A 23,595-nucleotide genomic window follows, 5' to 3' on the forward strand; every position below is an offset into this window, starting at 1 on the left:
TAAATCCATTTTGTTTATGGAGTATTAAGTTCAGAGGAGGAAGATATCCTGTCAAAAGAAAATGTCCTCGGTAAATGGTGCTTAGTAGTAATGATGAAGAAAACACTATTTAATTATATTAATATGTTATACTTTTGGTGCAAATTGCTTTAGTAAAGGTATTTCTCTTAATTATAAAAATATACTAGTATGTTTTTTTAATTTGTGGAACTTAACCCCCTTTTTTGTACTAGCTCTTTGTTTCGTATAACATGGATTCACATAACACGGCAATTTTTAGGAACCTAACAACTGTGTTAAACGGAGATTACCTGTACTCAGTTGCTCAAGCCAAAAATTTAGAAATTATTTTTAACTTTTCTGCATATCCCCAGCATTCACAAACATCCTTGAAAATAATCTTCAGTTCTTCATTGTTACCACACTGATCCAAACTACCATGATATCTCACTTGGACTGCACACAGCACAGGCATCCCAACTGGTTTTCCTGCTTCGCCTTTTGTTCCGAGGTAATTCCCTCACCACCCAGCAGCCACAGTGACCTTTTGGAATACAGTAGCCAGATCATGTTACTCCCCTAATTAAAATCTGCCGGTGGTTCCCAGCCACACACCTTACCTGAGAGGTGACAAATGCTTGCCTGATTCAGCCCTGCCGTGCCTTGCTCTCCAATACCAGCTCATGCCACCCCCTTTCCCACCACAATCCAGCCACCAGGCTTCCTTTGCTCCATAAATTCACCAAGTTTGTTTCTATCTTTGAGCTTTTCCTTGAACCCTTAGCTCAGACTGGAATGCTCTTCTTTTGTTCTTTGCAAGGCAGCTCCTTTGTGTTATTCAAAGGCTCCTTAAATGTCTCCTCCTCAGAGAGGCCATCTCTCCCCCCCATCTAAAGACACCCACCCACTATCACATAAACCCACTTTTAATCCTCTGTACAGCTTATCATGTGCTGAAAGTTTACTTGATAATTTATTCTTTGTCTCTTTAACTTAAATGCAAGCACTTAAATGAAGCTTGCTGGAATTGCCAGCCTCAGTACTCTTTTAACCTAAAATAGTGCTTGACACGAGGTGGTCTCAGAAACACATGTTGCATGAATGAATCCATAAACATTTACCTGTACTCATAAAAACCAAAGTATGTGATAAAGTAGTGAGCGTTCACAGGTATGTTAGAAACATTTTGTTTTGAAGACATCAAACCCCTTGGAAGTTCTGCAGAGAAAACATTCAGACTGAGGCAGACAGAACTAGTTCCCACTGTTAATAATCCTACTTAACTGAAGACAAGGCCAACTATTCCAATGTTCTGGAAAGAGCCTAAATGTTGCTCATATTTCACAAGGGCTTTTTGGTCTACATTTGCGCCAGCTGCCCTTCCTCTTGTGACACTGCACTGCTACTGTGATTGGCAGTCCCCTGTGCTGTAAAGACTAAAAGACCAAGACACGACCTGGAGTGCTGCTCCACCCCAGAGATGGTCTGTAAGAGTGTGCAGCTACTCTTCTGCCATTTTCTTCCTATGCTCATTCAGCATGCAGGGATGCATGCTGAATGATGAGGAGAGATTATTCATCCCAGAATCTCATGTCTCCTCCTGATAGACACATTAGAACTTCAAACATTTCATCTCTCTGATAAATCAGTCATATCCCTTTATTCACCACTTTTAAATGACACAGTGTTGGTAAACTTCAGTTCTCATATATACTGAGAACAACAAATGCAGTTACCTTTTACCAAAATTTACCTGAATGTTTCTGAAAAATGGAGCCAGTCAGAGAAACATTGATGGCCAATGTTGAAATCAGACAAGGGAAGTAATCTCTTAAAGAGGCACATTTACGATGACCTCCGATTTTTAGAGTGTAAACCCTAAACCTACCAGATGTTTATAAATTAATGTTATATTGACTTCTTACTTTCTCCTTTTCAAGGGGAAATTATTTTGAGTTTTATTTTTCCTAATAAACTATTCAAGTTCTGAATAATTAAACCCCCTCCCAACACACACACATATACACAAAAGCATAGAAAAATCTTGTATCTCCCATGGGGCTAATTAAAAAGGATTCTGATTTCTATAAGGAATGAATGAGATCTTTGTTAACCTACTTTAACAGGACTCTAAATAACCCTGGATTTATCTTGCCCTCGTTTTCAAAATGTAACTGACCCAGAATAAAGTAAGCTTATCTCCAAACTCCTGGCAAAAACAGAATCAAAATTCCCAGAAGCTAAAACTATATATACAACCTAAGAAAAAAATTTTCTCCGGAAAAACACTGTACTGTGCAAATACCACTGTTCGAAGAGCTCTTATTTTATTTTTTGTTTAACTGGAATATTTTTAAGATTATGAAGCTTTACAATATCAAGGCAAATAATCTTCCCAGAAAACACAGCAAAAGACATTATCAGCTACTGTGATATCAGGAACTTTCTGGAAGCTTTTGTGTTGGGACAGTACAACATAGATAGCCAGTGAAGAACTACAACTTGATTATTTTTCTCTGGGTGTAATAATCCTCTAATTAGCTAGAAAAGACCCCAGAGATGATTTGCTTTTATTCATAATTAACTAAGTAGTCTAACTTGGTTAAGACAGTCAAAATACTGTCTGCTAATACATGTCCTTTTCTTATTTTTCATTCATTATTTCCATCTAAATTCTACATTGGGGACTTGTTGCAAAAGGGTAGAAATTCCACCCAGAAGCCTTTTTTTAGTCCTGTTCCGCTTTCTCAGACTTCACAGTTTCATTCACTCACCATCCTAAGGTACAATAGAATTTCTCTCAGAAACACAATACTAAAGCACTACTGAGCCTCCAAACACCATATACACGCCTCACTGCCTCCTGTCAAAAGAAATCCATGTTTTTATTCTGCCTAGCCACTCATTTATTCATTATACAGTTGTTTCTTGAAAGCCTAAAATATGTCAGAAACTTCACTGGCTATAAAGATACAAGAGTATCCGCTTCAGGGCACCCCACACACATTTGGAGGAACTCAGAAGGTCTATGAAAGCAGGTGATGTCCTAAGACAAGCAGACACTCAGGGTTAAGGAACAATTACAGGGGGTTCAGCAAGAAGACAACAAACTCCAGGATGCTGTCACCAAAATGTATGATTTTTTACAGTAAGAGGAACATATAACTCACCTTGCAAATAATATGTTATACATATTTTTATTCTTCACTTCCCTAAACTTGAAATATGAAAAGATATTTCAACAACATTTTCAATTATCTTTTCGTTGAATTGGTTATGTTGGATACCAAAATTAGGAATATGACCCTGTACAGTTGAAGACTTCAACTAATTTCATACCAGTCATTACATTAGCATTCCAGGTCATTTTCTCACTTTCACATGACATCAAAAGCACAGCTGGACTACATACTTCTTAAAGGTGCTCCATCTATTTATCTTTGTACCCTTAACACCCAGCCCACTGCACAAACTGAATAACTGAATAAAATTAAACATTAGATCACACTATTACGCTTGTAATCGAACCTGCTGAACACAAATAATTCCTAATGTCACTAAAAATAATACATAAATTGAAAGCCTCCCTTCAGATGGATACTCATAAATAATGAACAAATTTAAATAGAGTAATAACCTAACCACAGAGACTCACATTTCACTACTGAGCCCTACCAAGTAATGATATCTACCCAGAAGGCAGAGAGGGTTTTTTTTTAATCTTTTAAAATATGTCATCTAGACGATAACAGCACTAAATAAAACATATGAGCATTGTTTGAAATGATACAGTAACTGGCTGAACATGGCTTTATCCAGGTTCATGCAGACAGTTAACCATTCACCAGCATTTTGGCAAGACTGCATGAAAGTTAACTCCTCGAGTAGTGGCAAAGGTAATAGAATACACACTCCTTCCTAGTTCTGTATCTAATTAATGATAACATTCAGTACTCAGATGCTGTTTTTCTAAAGCACTGGCCTACCTCATTTTTGAAAACAAAATAACTTGCTTTTGTTATGTAAATTTATTGTGTCCTTTTATAGCCAAAAATTTATTTATCTGTTCAAAAGAAATAACATCAGAAACATGCAGTGTCCAAAAGAGTTCAAAATTGCCATCACTGTTATTTAAAATATCACAAGATGAGTCAGCCAATCAGTGAATATCACTTATTATTAATTTGACTTTCAAATGGGTCCTCCACCTGTAATGTGCCTTTACGTTTTCATTGACATAGGAGGTTCTCATGAAAGAGTCTCTTTGTAAATAGTATATTTTATCTACAACTGATTTTGAGCACATTGATATAAAATAATATTCAACAGTCTTATTATTTGATGCTAGTAAAATACTAAATGAAAACACACAAAATAAGAAGATAGTGATTTGGACATTATATGTGCTACCACTATTATCCCAAGCAGCTCAGCTTAAAAACCTTGGAGTCACTCTACTTATTATCCATATGCAATAGTTGCAAAGTCCTATTGAGTATTCCACCTTAATGGTCTTCATATCTGCCCCATACTTCATACTCAGCTGTAACTCTAATCCAAGCAAACACTGCCCAACATCCAGATATGTGCAAGGCTTTCATACTGGTGCCTCCAACTCCACTGTCTCGCCTTCACCCTTTTTAAGTCTTCCTGTACCTCAAAACCAGATTAGTCACCTCACCACACAACTCTGGCCTCTGACCATGTTCTACTCTCTCACTCTCAAGACCCAATAGCTGTGCTGTGAGTGGCCGACAGACGACCGGCAACCAATTGCCTCAGCAGGAAGGAGTACAAGGCTCATAACACCAGCATGGGCCAGGGAACTGTGTCCTACGCAACTAGACTGAGAAACTTCGACTTGAACTGGAGTGGGGGAGGGAGGAGGCGGAAGAAGGGGGAAAAGAAGACCCAATAGTTACCTAGTGCCTAAAAGCATAATCCCCAAACCTCATGGGTTTGAATTCAATTCCCTCAAGGTTCTTAATCTGAGAAATACTTCTGAAGGGATTCCTATTTTGGACTCACATTAAATTGAATGGCAAAGAAAGTCCCTTCCAACTTGAAAATCCTGTGATACTTATCCATCTTGATCCCTTATTGCTTTCATAATCATACCAAAGAATTGTTCCCTGAACATACCTTTCCCACCTGGAGAACTTAGGAGAAATGTTATTTCAGACAAAATATGCAGTTACTATTTTCTTAGGATAAAAGGAAAGGAAGCACCTATTATTTTGCCAGGAAATTTAACTCTTTAAAGAAATTCTATAATGGACACCTTGGTAAAGCAAATTAACTTGTAAAGACAGCCATTTATTTATCATTTTAATAGCTTGAACTTTCATATATCAAATTTATTTAAAATATGGACCATACACAGTAGTACAAAAGGCACTAAATTCCATTTTTACATTGATCTGCTCAAATTCACAAATGCCACTTCTTTCTCCTTCCAATAATCCAACCATGTCAGTGCTATTCTCCTCATGAAACTAAGTGAACATAACTATCTCCCTACAAAAAGGGCCCTCAGTAATCCCTCAAAAACATTTTTCTCAAAGGACGAGCAAAAAGAAAGATGAATTCACTTGTTTATCGTCCTGCTCTATAAATTTCAGCAAAGTACTTCCTGATTCCTTAGGCCTGAGTCCTTGCACGTCCTGCACACACGGGATATCTGTTTTCACAGCCTATCAGCAATGAATCACTACATTTCAGTTCAGATATCTTAATCTTTCCTTGAGCATATTATTCTAAGGTACGGCCATAATTGTCTCAACTTAGGTAGGTTTTGGTTAAAATAAAGTAGGCTTTATAAGTTACATAGGCCAAGGTTCTAAAATGAGGAAAAATCTTTCTTATGAGCAGTGATCCTGAGCTCTCACATTACATAAAATCTCTTTTCTCATATTACACAAGGATCATTAAGCACATCTGAATTTTGTGAAATACAAGTCTGCTTACATAGTGTACAAAGCCAAGTGCTTTTAAGATGATGGCCAAAGCCTGCAGTTCAGTAGTAGCTAAGGTACATAATATTGTCCGTCAATTTTTTGTCTAAATAATAATCCTGCCACAAAACCAAAGTTACCTTCAGAAATATATCCAACTCTCTCTCTCCCCCTTCCCTCCCTTCCTAACTTCCTTCTCTCTCTCCCTCCCTCCCTCTTTCTTCCTTTCTTTCTACAACTAAGCTGAAAGAATCCTTATAAATCTGCTGATGACAATAAAGAACTTAACTTCAGGAAATCTATTCATTTCACAGTTAAATCTTCGTGCTATAGTCATGTGAACTTCCTGGCTGATATTCCAGAGGGTACCTGGCTCCTGGGAGCATCCGTTGTCACCCAGTGTCAACCTCACCACATTATAGTATTAGCTTCCCACCTCTCCTGCTACAGAACAATGCATCCAGCACCACGATCCTCTAAATACAGCATAAAGGAAAATCATTCACACTTGTAACAAATGTACATCACATTTTTATTGCAAGCACCCCATACTCGTCTCCTATTGTAAAGCAGATTGTACAACCTAGTATAATTCTAAACACATTGTAACAAACCACTCACTTCATAGTACTAATTTGCTAATTATTTTGAGCTACTTGTAAGCCTGAGATCATTAATGTTACTTAAAGGTGTTCAACTATATTCAGGCTGCAAAAGTTTGCTATGGATTAACTGGGATAAAGCTAAGATTTAAGTGGATTTTCCAGAGAAAGTTGTTGGGGAAATTCCCTCTTTCAGATTGTTTTTTGAAATGTGTCTGACGGGGTGTGGTGCGGCGTAAAGAAAACTATCCTCCAGGTCAAAACCCAGCTCCGCTGCTCGCTAGGTATGTGACTCTGGGAAAGTAATTCCATCTTCCTAAGCCACAGCTTCTCTGTGCCTTGAAGATAAAATATCTACCTACAATGTGGCTGTGGGGATCAAATGGAGATCAAATGAGTAATGTATGTAAGAGTGGTATGTAAGCGAGCAGCATGTACATAAAAGTCTTGGAGCGCACTCTGCAGCGGGAGAGAAAACATTAAATCTAATAACTGTAACACTGTAAGTGCTACAATGGTACCATGGGAGAACAGAGGAGGAAGTGCAAATCTCAGCAGAAGAGCGAGTAGGGCTCAGGAGGAGGCTGGCTGAGTCTGGGGGACTTTGGGATAGAGAAGAATAGATGGGTGGGAGAGGAAGGCAGGGAGCTCCAGGGGGCACAACCTGAACAGGAAGGGGGACTATGGCCCCTTAGGGAGCTGTGGGGATGGAGACAGGGTGCTTGTGGGGTGAGGTGGAGATGAGGGCGGAGAGGAGAGAGACGGCAGAGAGAAAGGTGAGCACCAGAGAAGAAGAGCCTGTGAGCTACACCAAGAAGTCTAGACTTGATCCCCATGTGACAGGAAGCCATCAAATAGAAATGTCCAAACAAAACAAAACAGTAAAAGCCAGACTTCTGGTTTACAATTTTTTTTTAGCAGCCATGCAGTTTCTACTCTAGGTTTGTGCTCCTATACAAGAAATCTTTTGAGACAAAGGTTTTCACTGTAAATATATAAAAACAAATAACAATGTGCTCATTGAGCTTCTACTCTGTCAGGAACTGCACTGAGCCCTTCGCATGTACTATTGTCCATCTTCAAAACATAGCTGCAATATAGGCATTATCATCCATATTTCAAATATGAGGAAACTGACGTTCAAAAAAGATAAAGTCTCTTGTCCAAATTCAAACTAGCAGGTGACAGAGCCAGCCTTAGAAATTAGATTTATCATGCAGTCAATAATACTGTACTAACTACGTATGGTGTGGGTGGGGGCGGGTACTAGACTTATCGGGAGAATCACTTCATAAGTGATATCAATGTCTAACCATTAGGCTGTACACCTGAAATAAATATAATATTGAATGTCAACTGTAATTGAAAGAAAATTTTAAAGAAATTAGATTTATCTATTTACTGATGCACCATCTTCCTGATATGTTTTAGGTTAATGACTCCCGTGCCACCAAAACTTCAGAGAAAAATAAGAATATTGATTTTTTTTCAGTTAAATAAAAATTTGATTCCAACTACTTATGAATATTATATATGAAACCATAAGAAATGTACTTAGTGAGAATTTTTAAAAGTACTATCTCTCAACATATTACGTTTCTTAGTCTATCTGAATTACATGATATTTATTTTTAAAAGCCTGATACACATAGCTATAGTCTATTGCCATAACTATTGACCCCAAAGTCAAGAACTTAATCGTCTTTAAAAAGAAAACATCAGAAAGTCATTTTGGGAACTTATCATAAATGTCTCAAATAAATGTATAGTATGGCAGCAATAGTTCACAATACTGTACTGCATATTTGAAAGTTGCTAGAAGAGTAGACCTTGTTTTCATCACAAGAAAAAAAATTCTGTAAATATGTGTGGTGACGGATATTAACTAGACTTATTGTGGTTATCATTTTGCAATATACACAAATATCAAATTATTATGTTGTGTACCTGAAACTAAAATAATGTTGTATGTCAATTATACCTCAATTTTAAATTAATAAATAAAATTAGAAATAAAAAATAATAAAGGACTCAACAATCTATGGCTTCTAAGTAACATTCTAAGAACTGCTGCATAACACTGTTCATAATCTTTAAATTACTTTAAAATACATAGTTACATAAATATTTGCAAAAACTTGCCGTAGCCTTATTTCTTCTACACTAGCTAACTTTACTCAGCTCCACGATTTGCTTTATCAACAAAGGAAGAAAGTCTAGTGGCTAATAAATTTTCAAAGTACAAAACAAATATTACCAAACTCCACAAGAAACACTTAGAAAATACAGACAGTACTTATTCTGCATAAATGCACACGATTCACATGGCCGAAAGGTTATCACTCACTTATAATGTCACTATTCCTTTCTATTAATGCAAAATAGGATGTACATTTAAAAGAGGCTATGCACAAAGACGCACAACAAGTGCAAACAATGCCAAGCAAACTATGGTTAACTATTTAATTTTCACTGCAAATAAAATACATACACTCAGAGTGAAAACCGAGATACCAAATTCCTTCCAGGTATTCCTTACTTTCTAGAGAGCTAAGATAGCAATAAAAACATTAAAGCAGTATGCTGGGAGGTCTACAATTGGAAAACTACGTGAGACAGAAAGCAGTATGAGTCGCGAACAGATGAGGGTCAGGTTTCCACAGTTGCTGCGGTGCTACCCCACCCAACCTAAATTACCTTGCAGTGAAATGTGGAGATCGTCGATGCCCAAGGAAACCTGCTCATCTTCAGGCAGGAAGCACAGGACTGGATGCCATCCTTTGACTCAAAGGAATTATATCATGTCCATCTCAGTTCAAGAAGTGAACTAAAAGTAAAAGGGATAAATGCCTCATTAGTACTCTGCAGTTCTGCATTTCTAGTCAATATGCATCACCAGAAAACAACAGAAATCATAACCTGCCCTCCAAAAGAAGCAGAGCTTTGTAGTGAGTGCTTCCTTAGTTCACGAGGAACAAAGTGACTACGCCTTCTTTTCTGAATCATAATCAAGATTTTGCCCTGTGACCTATTCATGCTCATTGGAGTTGCTGGCAGAACTCCAAAAGAGCCAGCACTGTGGATTCTACATTCGTGGTAAAAAGAAAAGCTACGCAGATTCCATATCTTGTCTAGAGGAAGTAAAGTTGACACAAACTGGTATCTTAGGCGTTTTGTGTATTTATTATCACCTCCATCCTGCAAGGATTTTCTTTAAAACTTTTTATTTAACTTAATTCCTTTTCTGCTCCATAAATGTCGCCATTTACTGGAAACAATAAGGGCTGACCCTGCTTGACTTGCAAAGTGAAACTAAAAACTGTATCAAAAAGAATGTTTTGATGGGTTATCTATCAGACTGAGTTATTTCCCAAGTACTTATCTGTCCACCTACACACTTCTTCTCTATCCCCACTTTGACTCTTAAAGAATCCTTCCAGTAAAAGTAATTCTTACTCTGCAACTCTTTAAAAGTATTGCTTCATGTATGTGTATGCCACTATTTGTATCCTGGGGCTGAGAATAAAACACTGGACTTCTCCCATACGGATGACTTTTTTTAATCAAAATAAACCTAACCATACATATAAAAATTTAAAATGTATTAGAGGATAGCGAGAGGGATGGGTAAATGTACAGAATCAGTGGTCAAGGCAAGTATACCAAATGTTAATGGTAGAATCTACGCGTTGAGTATATGAATGTTCACTGTAAACTCTTTTAACTTTACTATATAATAGAAATCCTTCATAATAAAATGTTTGGAGGGGGGACTAAAAAAAATAAATAAACCTGAAGCCAACAGCTAGATGCAATCGTACTAAATATTCAATAGACCAATTTTTTAAAAATGCAAAGAATAAAAATCACTACAGCCAGACTTCAAAAATCTTTCAATCCTATCTTCTCCTACTCTCTTTAGCATCCAAAACCCTTTTTATTAATCTCTCCCATGGTGTTAAAGATTTACTACCTACCAAATAAACTATGTTTATTAATTAATAATTGTTTTAGCCTCTGAATTAAGACGAATCAGAGCCCGTCTGAGGTTTAACAGTGTTACTATACTAAGTTGATAGGATCTAATCGAAATAAAAGCTGTTAGTTCACTGTGAACCTGTCAGCCTGAAGATGGATAAAGGTACAAACACCCTCAGGTTTTGATGTACTCTACACACACTCACACCCCGTTTCCTATACCCAAGGCGCTACTGAACCTAAAGTGAACACAAAGCACTTCTTCATGATATGGGGAGAGAATCTGAATTCCAGAATGAATTTCCTAACGGCACCCACTATTCCAGCCAGGGCTATTTAAACAAACAAACAAACAAGGCAAGCAAAAAAGGATAATAACCAATAGAAGCAAACACTTTTATAGCACTTACAATACACAGGCACTGTTCTAAGCACTTTGCATATATAACCTCATTTAATCTTTATAACAATTGTATGAGTTAATTACTGTAATTATCTTCATATTTAAAAAGACAAAATTGAGACGCCACAATGTCATAAATAATTGTCTAATTACACGTAGCTAATAAATGATAGAGCTAAGATTTGATCCCAAGTGGTTTTGGTTTCAGACTCCATGTTCTTAACCAATACAGGTTGGTAATTCAATAGCTAGCTAAAACTTTGCCAGATGTCATTTATTCTTTCTTTCCTTCATCTGCGCTGGACCCTGCTGTCGAGGTTTCAATCTGCAGATGACAATGAACAGAATATTGACCAGAGTCCTCTAAGAAACGTATGTAGAAGGTGCTATGGAAACAAAGAAGGCGTGCCCCATCTGTGGAGGCTGGAAACAGATGTGAATGTCAGACGTGTACTTACTATAAAACAGCATTTCACCCCAAATAGTCCCATTGGCATTATTCGGATAACTTGAATTTAAAAAGAGTATCTCTCAAAGCCACTTATTGCCATTCAATATTAATCAAATATAAGGTACCAAACGTAGAGGAAAGAATTGAGCTTTGCCTTATTTATATTAAAAATAAAGAAAGCAATAAAGAAGAAATTCACAACCAGAGAATCAAGAAATGTTCCTGTGGGATACTGGTATGTGGGATTCACTATAACTGTATTTTAAAGTTGTTGAAAAAAATTATTAGTTAAAAAAAAAGTCTAGACCTTAAACTATTTACCTGAGAGATTTGTTATTAACAATAAAAATTTATTAGCAAACAAGTCAACAAAATATAATATTTTATTTACCAAAGAATATCCTAGAGCTTCCAAAAAATGCCCATCAAAAGTAAAACCAAATTTTAAAAATGAATCAACAACTGGATGTGTTAGATTATTAACTCAAATACTGTCTTAGTACAGTTATTTATCAAAATATGTTACAGAGGTCGTGAGTACTGACTAAAGACAATTTATGATGACATTTCCAACATTTTTTCGTGAGTCATCTCTAGAAAGGAATTTACTTGCCAACTAGAGCCCATGAAAAACTGGAACAGAGTAAAGAAGAAAAGCTGTGAGAGATTTCTCAGGATCTGAATTGAGAAGCTAGAGAGAGTGTGAAAACGGAAGGCAAAAAAAGGAATGAGGGCTTGGCCAAAACCAGAGAGTCTGTGGATCAAAATCCCCGAGGGCCATGCCATCATTGTGTTCTGACTTCCCTGTGGGGAGCACAGGAACTGCTTTCTCAGGTAGAATCACAGCAGGAACAGCCCTTTCCAGGTGCTCCTTACAGCTTTACTTTTCCTTTTCAAAAAGAGTTACACACAATTATGTGACAAATTTCATTTATTTTAGAATGAAAATAAATGAGACTATCCTTAAAAGTGAATAATGGACCATCTTCAGGCAAATAGCCAAAGACTGAGTAAAGAATTAGAGATCTTAGAGATTAGAGATTCTAAGATCAAGTAGAACCATGTGGAACTACATTTTTAAAATTCATGTAAATTAATATACACGCTTTTAGAAATGTCATAAGCTATTTCGAAACAATTGTGGTTTGCCTATGCGATATATCTTTCTATGCCTCTGGCATCTCAAACCTCAGAACACTAGAGCATTTCCCCTTTTTATAGAAATTTTGGTTATTTATTTTGGATTATTATGATTAGAATTTTTCAACTCAATGAAATTTGAATAAAGATTACTTCTAATGAATGGAATTATTTATTTTCTTTGTTTTGCTTATCTGCACCTTAAAAATTTTAGACAAATGCATATTTCTGCGGCAATAAGAAAAATGCTTTTACTTTTATTTAATGAAATGACAACAAAATGAGGACTAAGGTATTGTCTAGTTCAGGGTCAGTTCTGCAATCCATATACCATGAAATCTGTATATCTGTATCTTCGTAAGGAGAAAAATACTTTCTCAACACAAATAAAATATTAGAAAAATTCTCAGAGTTGGTCAAAAATTTAGGAAAAGATTCCTAAAAGCCTTTTTGGTAGTAGCTCAACGAGTATTTATTTTCTCATTATTAGATAGTTTACTAACAAGCCCTGCCAGTCTAATCACACTGAGAAAATCACTGTCAATAGGGAGAAAGGGACATCCATCTCGTTTTCAAAGTTGTTCAGAAGGCGTACCATAGCAGGATATGGTAAGTACATTCAGTTAATTCTTTAAAAGAGTGATTTAAACGTTAGCTTTTTCCCTGGGATGCCTCTCTCCTTCTTTTTTTCTATTCTTCAGGGGCACCATCTTATTTATGACCCACCTAGGATATCTGAAGGATCTCCCTCCTGTCAGTTAAGTTACAGAGCTATTCCTAGCAACGGACAGTTACTAACTTTGATCTGCTTACAAGCTCACAGAAGAAAGTTGGTGACACATTTGCAATAAATTTCTTCATCTTTATTCCATTCACTTTTCCTAACTCTGTTATTACTTATTTTTTCATCATCCTTTGACTAGAAGCAATTGGGGCAAATTCCCACACCAGATGATTTTTAAAATCTATTATCTCCTTCAAGCACTTTATTGTCCTAATCACCACCACAAAACGCCAGAACAATGAATCCTATCTGTTCACTACCCTTTTGGAATACAAACATGTAGCAATTCTCTGGATACGATACCACTGCTTGCTACCTCACAACGAAGCAGTGTCGCTTACCAGCCAATACCAATTGTGCCACTAAACCACCCCCTTCAACCATGATAAAAACATTCTGAGTGAATGTAGCAACTTCCCTAAAAGAGCCTTCTGTTGGTCTTGACCAAGTCCCAAGTGTTCTGAACTGCAGCGTCCACTGCTACAGAATAGGAATGGTAATACTTATAGGGTGGTTGTTGGACTTCAATGGTACAACACATGAAACTAAAAGAAAACTACAGTAACAACTAACATTTATTGAGTGCTTACTATGGGAGATGTATTACAATATAGAAACATTATTTATTATAGTCTGTGAAACGAATTTATCAGAATTATCCTATTCCTTTTTTTTTATTTTAATTTTTATGAGTTTATTTGAGCCAAATAGAGAACACAGCTGGAAGCAAGATCTCAACAGACTGAGCAAAATGCTTCCTATCCTATTTCTTAATGAGAGATACGGCAGAAGCTGAGGGTGAGACATAGGTCTGAAAACGAATGGAACAGAGAGTGTTGAAGACCGGGGCTGACAGCAAGATTTTAGACAGGTTTGCAGAACAACAACAGGACCCTCCCAGAGCACCGGCAGCCTGACCTATTCCACAGATCCTAGCTCCACCCACAGGTCGGATTTCAGAAGATTCTTTTCTGGAGAAAGTAAAAACCCCTAGGAAAAAGACCTCCAGATACTGATATTTGGGGTTCCTCAATCGAAAGGTCAGCTTTCTGCCAAATCACCCTACAGTGAAATTCCACTAATTGGCTTTCATTCCTCACTCAAATATGAGTAGACAGCCAAAGATTACCAGACATTCAGGGAGAGCCTCCAAGAAAAAAAGAGATCAAAAAAGAAAAAAGAAAACACCAAAGAGGAACCTGGAGGAACTAGCAAATGTAGGAAAGAAGAGAAAAATAAAAATTGAAATTGGTAATAACTGAACACTTTTAGAAATGACACCATAAGATGAATTTTATGTTAAAGCTCATAAATAGCAGTTACAAACAGAATCAACATTTTTTTTCCATTTTACACCTTCCCATGACAATGTACTGTAAAACGAGAGATACAGTTTAAACTTTTTGTTCATGATGCTAACACATTTCACTAGTGTTTTCTTTACTCATTGAATTTCGAATAATATGAAAGCAAAAAGTCATATTCTATTGGACAGAATCTTAGAAAGCTCTTATGAAACCAGACTTAATCTTGTTTATAAACATCTACGCCACACACATGCTGAACCCGAGAGTAAAACGCAAGAAAACTACCTTGGCAGGCACAAATGCTTAAAGATTTTCATCACAGCCCTCTTGAACAAGCAGTACAGTTTGTTTTATTTCCTCCAAAAGACAAAAGTCAATTTCATCCTCAGTGATACAAACGGTAACACTGCACAGAACTCAGCATGGATTCATAATTCCTCAGGAATCAGCAAGTTACCAAGGCAATTTTCCCTTTTAGGATCATAAAGACTACAGACTTAGCAGAAATGAAATGGGCAGCCATATCAGAGTTTTGAGCCGAGGGGAGATATAATTTCACATGTTTCAAAATTATCACCCAGATCAGTATGTTGAGAACAAAAGATGGGACAAGGAATGAAGTAGGAAGGCTAGTTAACAGGTTATTACATAAGGATGGACAGACGGATAGATAACCAATAAATGAGAAAGCAAGTATGGTAAAATGTTAAAGGTAGAATCTAGGTGTTAAGAATATGAGTATTTGTGTAAAATTCTTTCAACTTTGTTGTATATTTGAGTATTTTCAAAATAAAATGTTGGGAGGAAAAAGTTATTATAGTAATCCAGATGATGATGGCTGGGACCAGGGCTGCAGGAGAAGTAGTGATCAGGATCAGATTCTGAATATACTGTTTCCCCAAAAATAGGACCTAGCCGGACCATCAGCTCTAATGCGTCTTTTGGAGCAAAATAATATAAAGACACAGTATTATATTATATTATACCCAGTATTACATTGTTATATTATACCCGGTATTACATATTATATTACATTATAATTATATTATACCCGGTCTTATAGTATAGTAAAATAAGACTGGGTCTTATATTACTTTTTGCTACAGCATTAGAGCTGATTGTCTGGCTAGATCTTATTTTCGGGGAAACATGGTATTTTGAAATTGGTGCCAACAAGGTTGCTTGACTGATTTGATACACCAAAATGTACACTTAAAAATGGTTAAATTAGTAAATTTCATTATGTATATTTTACCACTTTTAAAAATGAGATAGAAAATTATTTTCAACCTATAATCCATATCCAACTCATACCCCACCACTTGATATCAAGTGTAGAGTAGAAAAAAGTCATATCCTGACATGAAAGTTTCCAAAACAAATTATGTCCTTATGCACTCGTTCTTAGAAAGCTACTGAAGAGTTACTCTAACAAAATAAGAGGAAAGGAAGTCTTCCAACAAAACTGAAAACTATACTAAAAAAGGAAAACAATAGAGACTGGATATTGAACACAGAAGAAATAAAGGTCCCAGGATGACAGCCTTGCAGCAGATCAGTGCAGGAAAAGAATAGGGCTCTGGGGAAAATGTCTAGGGTGGGAGATGGGGGCTGGGTGAAATGGAAAGAGGGGATGTGAAGACAGGAAAGGTGAAGAGACAGAACGGGGGCGTACACAGATAGATGTCAGTGAAGTTCAAGAATCGTTACAATAAGAGTACCGCAGGAATTAAGCTAGAAGAAGGGTATTTGAAACAGTGGTTTTGAAGATGGTGCTGTTCTTAGTAAGACAAAGTTCCAATTTGGGGTCTGAGAGACTTTTAAAAAATGTATACTTCCATTCATTCCATAAAGAATTTGTGGTTTGCAAAACACATCACTGTTCTTCTGGGTGGAAATGCTGAGAAGTTTGGGAGAGAAGGATTTGGGAAGCTCTCATCAAATGACTTCATTTTTCTCAGGAAAATAAGAAGTGAGGTCATCTCTTGGGAGCAAGGGGAGCAAGGGTCGGGTAGGGTCCTTGAGAAATGAATGGAACACGCCACAGTTAAGAACCTGAGCCAATCGACTAGAGACATACAGGGAGTTGGAGGGCAGTAAAGGAGCATGGAGACCAAATCAGCACTGGCTATAAAAGGACCCAAACAGCATTTTGGGTGCAAGGTTTACCCAGGACTTGGCATCTGACTGATGCTCAAGTAGGATCAGCAATTGTTGGTGGGTTAATAAATTTCTACCAATTAAAAAATGTCCTAAAATAGCACATAGACCAAGAAGACATGTTCAAGAACTGTTGGTAACAGAAAAAATTGGAAATATTCGAATCCCCTTGGGAGGAAACAGGATAAACTGTGGTTGATTCATACAAGAGAAGACTATTCCACAGCCAAAATGAATGAATGACCAGTATCAGCACGGTTCTATGTCAAAACCATAAAGGGGCGAGGGGCAAGTGTAAAAGGACTGATATACTTCATGTCAATTTTAAACCCACACATACGTATGTGGTAAAAGAAAAACACGCTCAGGAACGATACCCACCAAGTTCAGAGTGGATGGGACTTCAGCTCTATAGTGAATGTTTTCTTTCTTCTAAGAATTTAACATCTAAGTAGGAGTCATCGTTAACACTTTAAAACTGCAACCGAGTTCTACTTAAGGGAGAGAGATGAAGTGGTTGAAAAAGCCCTAGACTTAGTTGAAAGAACTGGCATTAGTCCCAGCTGTGCCACTGACGGACCACACAGCCTTGGACAGTCATCAGCTTCTCCAAGGCCCCGCTTCTTCATCTGTGAAATGAGAATAATGATTTTGTCTGAGCCAACTCACAGACTTCCAGGCTCTTGGCAAAGCATCTAACCCAAAGTTCTCTGCTGCACATTTGAAAACACTGGATTACAAGAAATAATATTCCTGGAGGAATGCCTGAAAGGCTGAGTCCACCGGTTCCTGGATGTTGTCTTTGGATCCTGTCCAGTCATCGGGGAGCTGTGAACCTGAATTGCATTGTTTTACCCCCTCAGAAAACTGCTTTGATTAAAATGCATTCTGGTATAATCCCGTAAGCCTTACCGAGCAGGTTATTCTAGGAAACAGTCAAGAGAAACCTACTACTATCAGCCACAGTGTTCCGTCTATGAGAACATGCTGTGGAAATTCTCTCAGGTTTCAGTACCAAGAAAAACTGTGATCCTGGGCGTTTATTCTTTTAATCTAATGACCATGTTATTTTTATAAACAAAGTTTCCCTCTTTTTTTGGCTGGTATAGCCCAGATCTAGCAACTACAAACGACTTTATGGAAAACAATTTCCTTTCCTACTGGCTTTATTCATCTACCCTTATTTTTTCTTCACTACAATGTCCTCCTCTATTTTTTTTATTCCATTGAACTTTATGTTTCTCTGTAAACTACCTCAAACTTTCTCTAGAATAAGGGAGGTTACAAATAAGTGAGTTAAATTAATTCAGACTTTCTGTAAGGACAACATATGTAAAATGTCGAAAAACTACAAAATGAGACACCAATGCAAATTGTTCTTCATTGATGAGAAAGAAAAATTTACTAGTGGAAAATGAAAGTTTATGTGCTTTCAGTAAATGAGATTCTTAAAATATTTCTCAATGCCAAGTCACTTGAAGACAGCTAGATTCCAGTTCTAAGCTCTAGGAAGAGACCTATTTGCAGACAACATGGGGAAGCATACCTAAAACACAATGAATGACTCTGCAACCTACTCTATCACCTCTGCCAAGTTCTGTTTGCTCCTGCCCCCATCTTCCCGTACTCAGTGCATGTCACCTGTGGCCCCATTCCCACGACAACCCTGAATCTGTGGAGTCTTGCCTATAAGCAATGGATTAACAATGCTCCAGTGGGGTGCAGAACACTCAGAGGGAGCGTAAGCAGGTATTGAGAGGCATGATAAATTAGCTGATTATTATTCATAAGAAAAATATATTCCTAACAATTCCTTGCACTCAAGAATATATACTTTTAATGATTATTCTCCTCATGAATATATTCTTACTCCGCCTCTCCCTGATGTCCCCACTCCCCGCTCCTCAGTCTCCTCTCTCTTGTAGATCAGTAGCCCAGGCTCCGCAAGGTATTTTTCTCTCTCTCTCCCAGCCCCCTCCCATTACAGCAGAGCAAACACAAATTGAATATTCCATAAAATGTTAGCACACTAAAATGAAAAGTCACATACATCTTCAAAAAGCTGTTAAACATCACATACATCTTCAAAAAGCTGTTAAAATCTCACATCTTACATGAATTGCTTCAACTTTCCAAATAGTGAAAATAAGTAATTAGGTCAGTTGGCCATTCAGTAAACTGGGTTTAAGGGAATTGGCCTTCTTCCCCAAAGAAGAAGCTGTGGAACAGACAGCTCTCTTATCTCTGGTCCCACTCCAGGCATCACCTCAGCCCTGTACCCCAGCCAAACTGGCTGGAGCCCTGATTCCCATCGCCTAGTTCTTGTTAGCTCCTTCCTGGCATTTCACACTAGAGTATACTGCAAACATCCTGGCACCGATTTAGAGGCTGTAAGTCCTGAATACCAACTGGAAATGCCAGCTAACATGGAGAAACCCATTCCTTAGAAGCTCCACCACAAAGCCCACCTGTCCCTCTGGAGAAGCTTCTCTGGTTCTGAGTCTTCTTCAGATTCTATACAGGGAGCTCTGACTATTTCTTGCTTGTGGTTTTATACTGATCATCTAGCATAGTGTATGGCATGTAGCAACTATATAATAAGTGTTTGAGATAAGATTAAAAAGAGTGAACAAAGGACGTCATAGGAATGGCGGCAGCGGGGCACACTTTTTGAGTTCTCCTCCGGATCTTATCACAAACGGGACATCTATAACCCATCAAAGGACTCTCTGCTCATCACACAGAACACCTAAGAGACTCGTGCAAGGATTACTTGAAGGTGGGCAAATTGGGCAAACAGGGGAAGAGGGAAAGGAGCGGAATGGAGACGCGGCCCGCATCTGCGGCTGTGGAAACGCCAACGGCATCCGCAGCTGCAGAGACGCAGGGGATCCCAGGACGGAACAGGGAACACAAAAGCCAGTGGGCTCTTTCCCTGCGTCCCACAGCTGATCTCTCCCACCGAGGGGGCAGCCATTTGGGCCCTAGGTCGGACAAAGGACACAAACTCCATAGCTGGGCCCCTCCCCCAGCTCTTCCAATCCTATTCCTGCCCTTCAAGAGATTTAAACTGGCCCCTGAACTGAGGAGTAGTGTCAGATTACAGAGGAGCCTTAGTGCTCAGGCTCTGGGAAGACCAGCGTGCAGCTCTGACCCAGGGAAGAGGCTGGGAAGAGTGTGATTTTTGCTGGGCTAGGAGAGAAGAGACTCCTCCATCCCCAGCCACCACCTTTTCTGGCCTGCGGGCGGAGTGTGACACAGCTGGGCTGGGAGACAGAAGACCCCTCCATCCCCAGCCCCCACCCTTCCTGGCCTGCCTAGGGCAGGGCAATTACAACTGCGGAGGCACTCCCAGGGATCAGCAGTAGCTGCCAGATGCAGCTCTGGGCTTTCAGCAGCTCAGAAATTTACCGCCCGCCACACACACACACACACACACGCACACGGAAGAAGTGCCCTAAGACTGAGGAGAACTGGACACAGGGCTGGTGGTGCTACTCTCAGTGCGCATAGGTGCAGGCAAGGGCAGAAACTGCACTGACTTTGTAGAAACAATCACCCAGACCCCTCAGCCCCACGCATCTAAATCTGCAGTCCCAACATCACTCTGGGCACCAGGTGACTGGCTCTGCCTGCACAATACACAAAGGACTCTTTGGTATAGCAGAGGACAACCTGGAGATTACTTGGTGGGCTTAAGCCAAGACTGGCGCTGCTTTTTGTTTTGTTTTGTTTTGTCTTTATATCTTTGATATCTTTGCCTGTGTTGAGTGGGGGTTCTCGGTTGTTTTTACATGTGAATGTATTTGATTTTTTCTTTGTTGTTGTTGCTGTTGGTGTTGTGCTTGGTGATTTGCTTTGTTCTGAAATTGCCCTACCAGGGCCCAGCTTAAGAGGCACAAGATTCAACACACCCAGAGGCCAACTCCAGACCAAATCAGAGTACTACCAGGTTTGACCTACAAGTAACACACCCAGAGGGAATTCTCTACAGGCACAAGAGCCCATAAAAGCCAAACCACATTTAAGTGGTCAACCCTCATGCAGCAGAACACCCTGCAGTGGGCAGAGCCAAGTCTCACAACTAGTCAGCCTAGGAGTAAACCCCACCTACTCACAAGCAAAAAGCAATTAAAGATCTTCTTTAACAGGACAATATATACAATACAAGAGTCACCTTTGGAGCACACACAGAGGAGAAGAACGAAATAGTGCAAGTCAAATATAAAGGACACATACTACATAAGATAGCCCAGCAAAAACTAAGAATTCTAGAGGATCTACCTAATACATCGAAGCAAACACAGAGAGTCAGCCAGAATGGGGAAACAAAGAAACATGTCCCAAATAAAAGAACAGAAGAAACCTCCAGAAATGGAACCAAATGAAACAGAGGTAATCAACCTATCAGAGACAGAGTTCAGAACACTGATGATAAGAACGTTTAAGGAGCTTAGAGACAACATAAAGAAGGATAGAGAAATCATAATGAACAACCAGTTAGAAATAAAGAACACAATTACTGAAATAAAGAACTCACTTGAAGGAATTAACACCAGATTAGATGAAGCAGAGGATCGAAATGGCAATTTAGAAGACAAGTTAGCAGAGATCACCCAAACAGAACAACAGAAAGAAAAAAGAATAAAAAACAATGAAGATGGTTTAAGAGACCTCTGGGATAACATCAAGCGCAACAACATGTGCATCATAGGAATACCAGAAGGTGAAGAGAGGAAGCAAGGGATTGAGAACATTATTTGAAGCAATAATGTCTGAAAACGTCCCTAACCTGATGAAGGAAACCAACATACAAGCCCAGGAAGTGCAGAGAGTTCCAACCAGGATAAACCCAAACAGGTCCACACCAAGACACATTATAGTTAAAATGGCAAAGCTTAAAGACAAAGAGAGAATCCTAAAAGCAGCAAGAGAAAGATAGAGGGTTACATACAAGGGAACTCCCATAAGACTATCAAATGACTTTTCTACAGAAACATTGAAGGCCAGGAGGGAGTGGCTGGAGATACTCAAAGTGATGGAAAACAAAGGCCTACAACCTAGATTGCTTTATCCAGCAAGGCTATCATTTAAAGTTGATGGAGAGATAAAGAGCTTCCAAGAAAAGAATAAACTAAAGGAATTTTTACCACCAAGCCAGCATTGCAAGAAATACTAAAAGGACTTCTGTAAATAGAAGAAAGATGAAAACAATATAACTACGAATTTAAAAATGGCAATAACTATGTACCTATCAATAATCACTTTAAATGTAAGTGGATTAAATGCTCCAATCAAGAGACATAGGGTGGCTGAGTGTATAAGAAAGCAAGACCCTTGAATATGCTATATACAAGAGACTCACCTCAGATCAAAAGACACACACAGGCTGAAAGTGAAGGGTTGGAGTAAGATATTTCATGCAAATGGAAATGAGAAAAAAGCTGGAGTTGCAATACTTAAATCTGACAAAGTAGACTTTAAAATGAGGAACATATTAAAAGACAAAGATGGGCACTATATAATAATAAAGGGATTGACCCAACAAGAGGACATAACCCTAGTAAACATCTATGCACCCAACATAGGAGCACCTAAATATATAAAACAGATATTGACTGATATAAAGACAAAGATCAACAGTAACACTATCATAGTAGGGGACTTCAACACACCTCTGACAACAAGGGACAGGTCTTCCAGACAGAAAATCAATATGGAAACAACAGCCTTAAATGACACATTGGACCACTTGGATTTAATCAATATTTTCAGAGCATTTCACCCCAATGCTACAGAATACATGTTCTTCTAAAGCGCACATGGAACATTTTCCAAGATAGACCATATGTTAGGCCACAAAACAAGTCTTGATAAATTTAAGAAAACTGAAATCATACCAAGGGTCTTCTCTGACCTCAGTGTTATGAAATTAGAAATGAACTACAGGAAAAAAACTGGAAGACACACCAATTCATGGAGGCTGAATAACATGTTACTGAATAATGAATGGGTCAACCAGGAGATCAAGGAAGAAATCAAAAGATATCTCGAGACAAACGAAAATGAAAACACGACAACCCAAAATCTATGGGATGCCGCGAAAGCAGTCCTAAGAGGGAAATTCACAGCATTGCAGGCCTACCTAAAGAAACAAGAAAAATCACTAATCAACAGTTTATCTTCACACTTAAGGGATCTGGAAAAAGAACAGCAAAATAAGCCCAAAGGGAGTACAAGGAAGGAGATAATAAAGATCAGAGCAGAAATAAATGAAATAGAAACCAGAAAAATAATACAAAAGATCAATGAATCCAAGAGTTGGTTCTTAGAGAAGATAAACAAAATTGATAAACCTTTAACCAGACACATTAAAAAAAAGAGAGGACCCAAATTAATAAAATCAGAAGTAAAAGAGAAGAAGTGACAACAGACACCGCAGAAATACAAAAAAATTTAAGAAACTACTATGAGCAACTATATGGTAACAAATTTGACAATCTGGAAGAAATGGACAATTTTCTAGAGGTATTCAGCCTTCCAAGGCTAACTCAAGAAGAAGCAGAAAACCTGAATAGACTGATTACCACCAGGGAAATTGAATCAGTAATCAATAATCTCCCAACAAACAAGAGCCCTGGACCAGATGGCTTTACAGGTGAATTTTACAAAACGTTCAAAAAAGAATTATCACCTATTCTCCTCAAGCTCTTCCAAAAAATCCAGAAGGAGGGAAGACTCCCAAACACTTTTTATGAAGCCACTATCACCCTGATCCCAAAATCAGACAAAGACACCACAAGAAAAGAAAACTAC

General features: G+C 38.2%; 1 protein-coding gene across 1 annotated transcript in view; it reads right to left on the minus strand.

The window, feature by feature from the left end:
* Positions 1–23,595, minus strand: part of SYNE2 (spectrin repeat containing nuclear envelope protein 2) — a 287,952-nt gene that overhangs the window by 228,762 nt on the left and 35,595 nt on the right. The window contains exon 2 of the mRNA XM_033106953.1: positions 9,254–9,383. The gene's annotated coding sequence lies outside the window, so the exon portion shown is untranslated. The remainder of the gene's footprint in view (positions 1–9,253; positions 9,384–23,595) is intronic.

The sequence above is a fragment of the Rhinolophus ferrumequinum genome, chromosome 6 (genome assembly GCF_004115265.2).
Source record: "Rhinolophus ferrumequinum isolate MPI-CBG mRhiFer1 chromosome 6, mRhiFer1_v1.p, whole genome shotgun sequence".
Lineage (NCBI taxonomy): Eukaryota > Metazoa > Chordata > Mammalia > Chiroptera > Rhinolophidae > Rhinolophus > Rhinolophus ferrumequinum.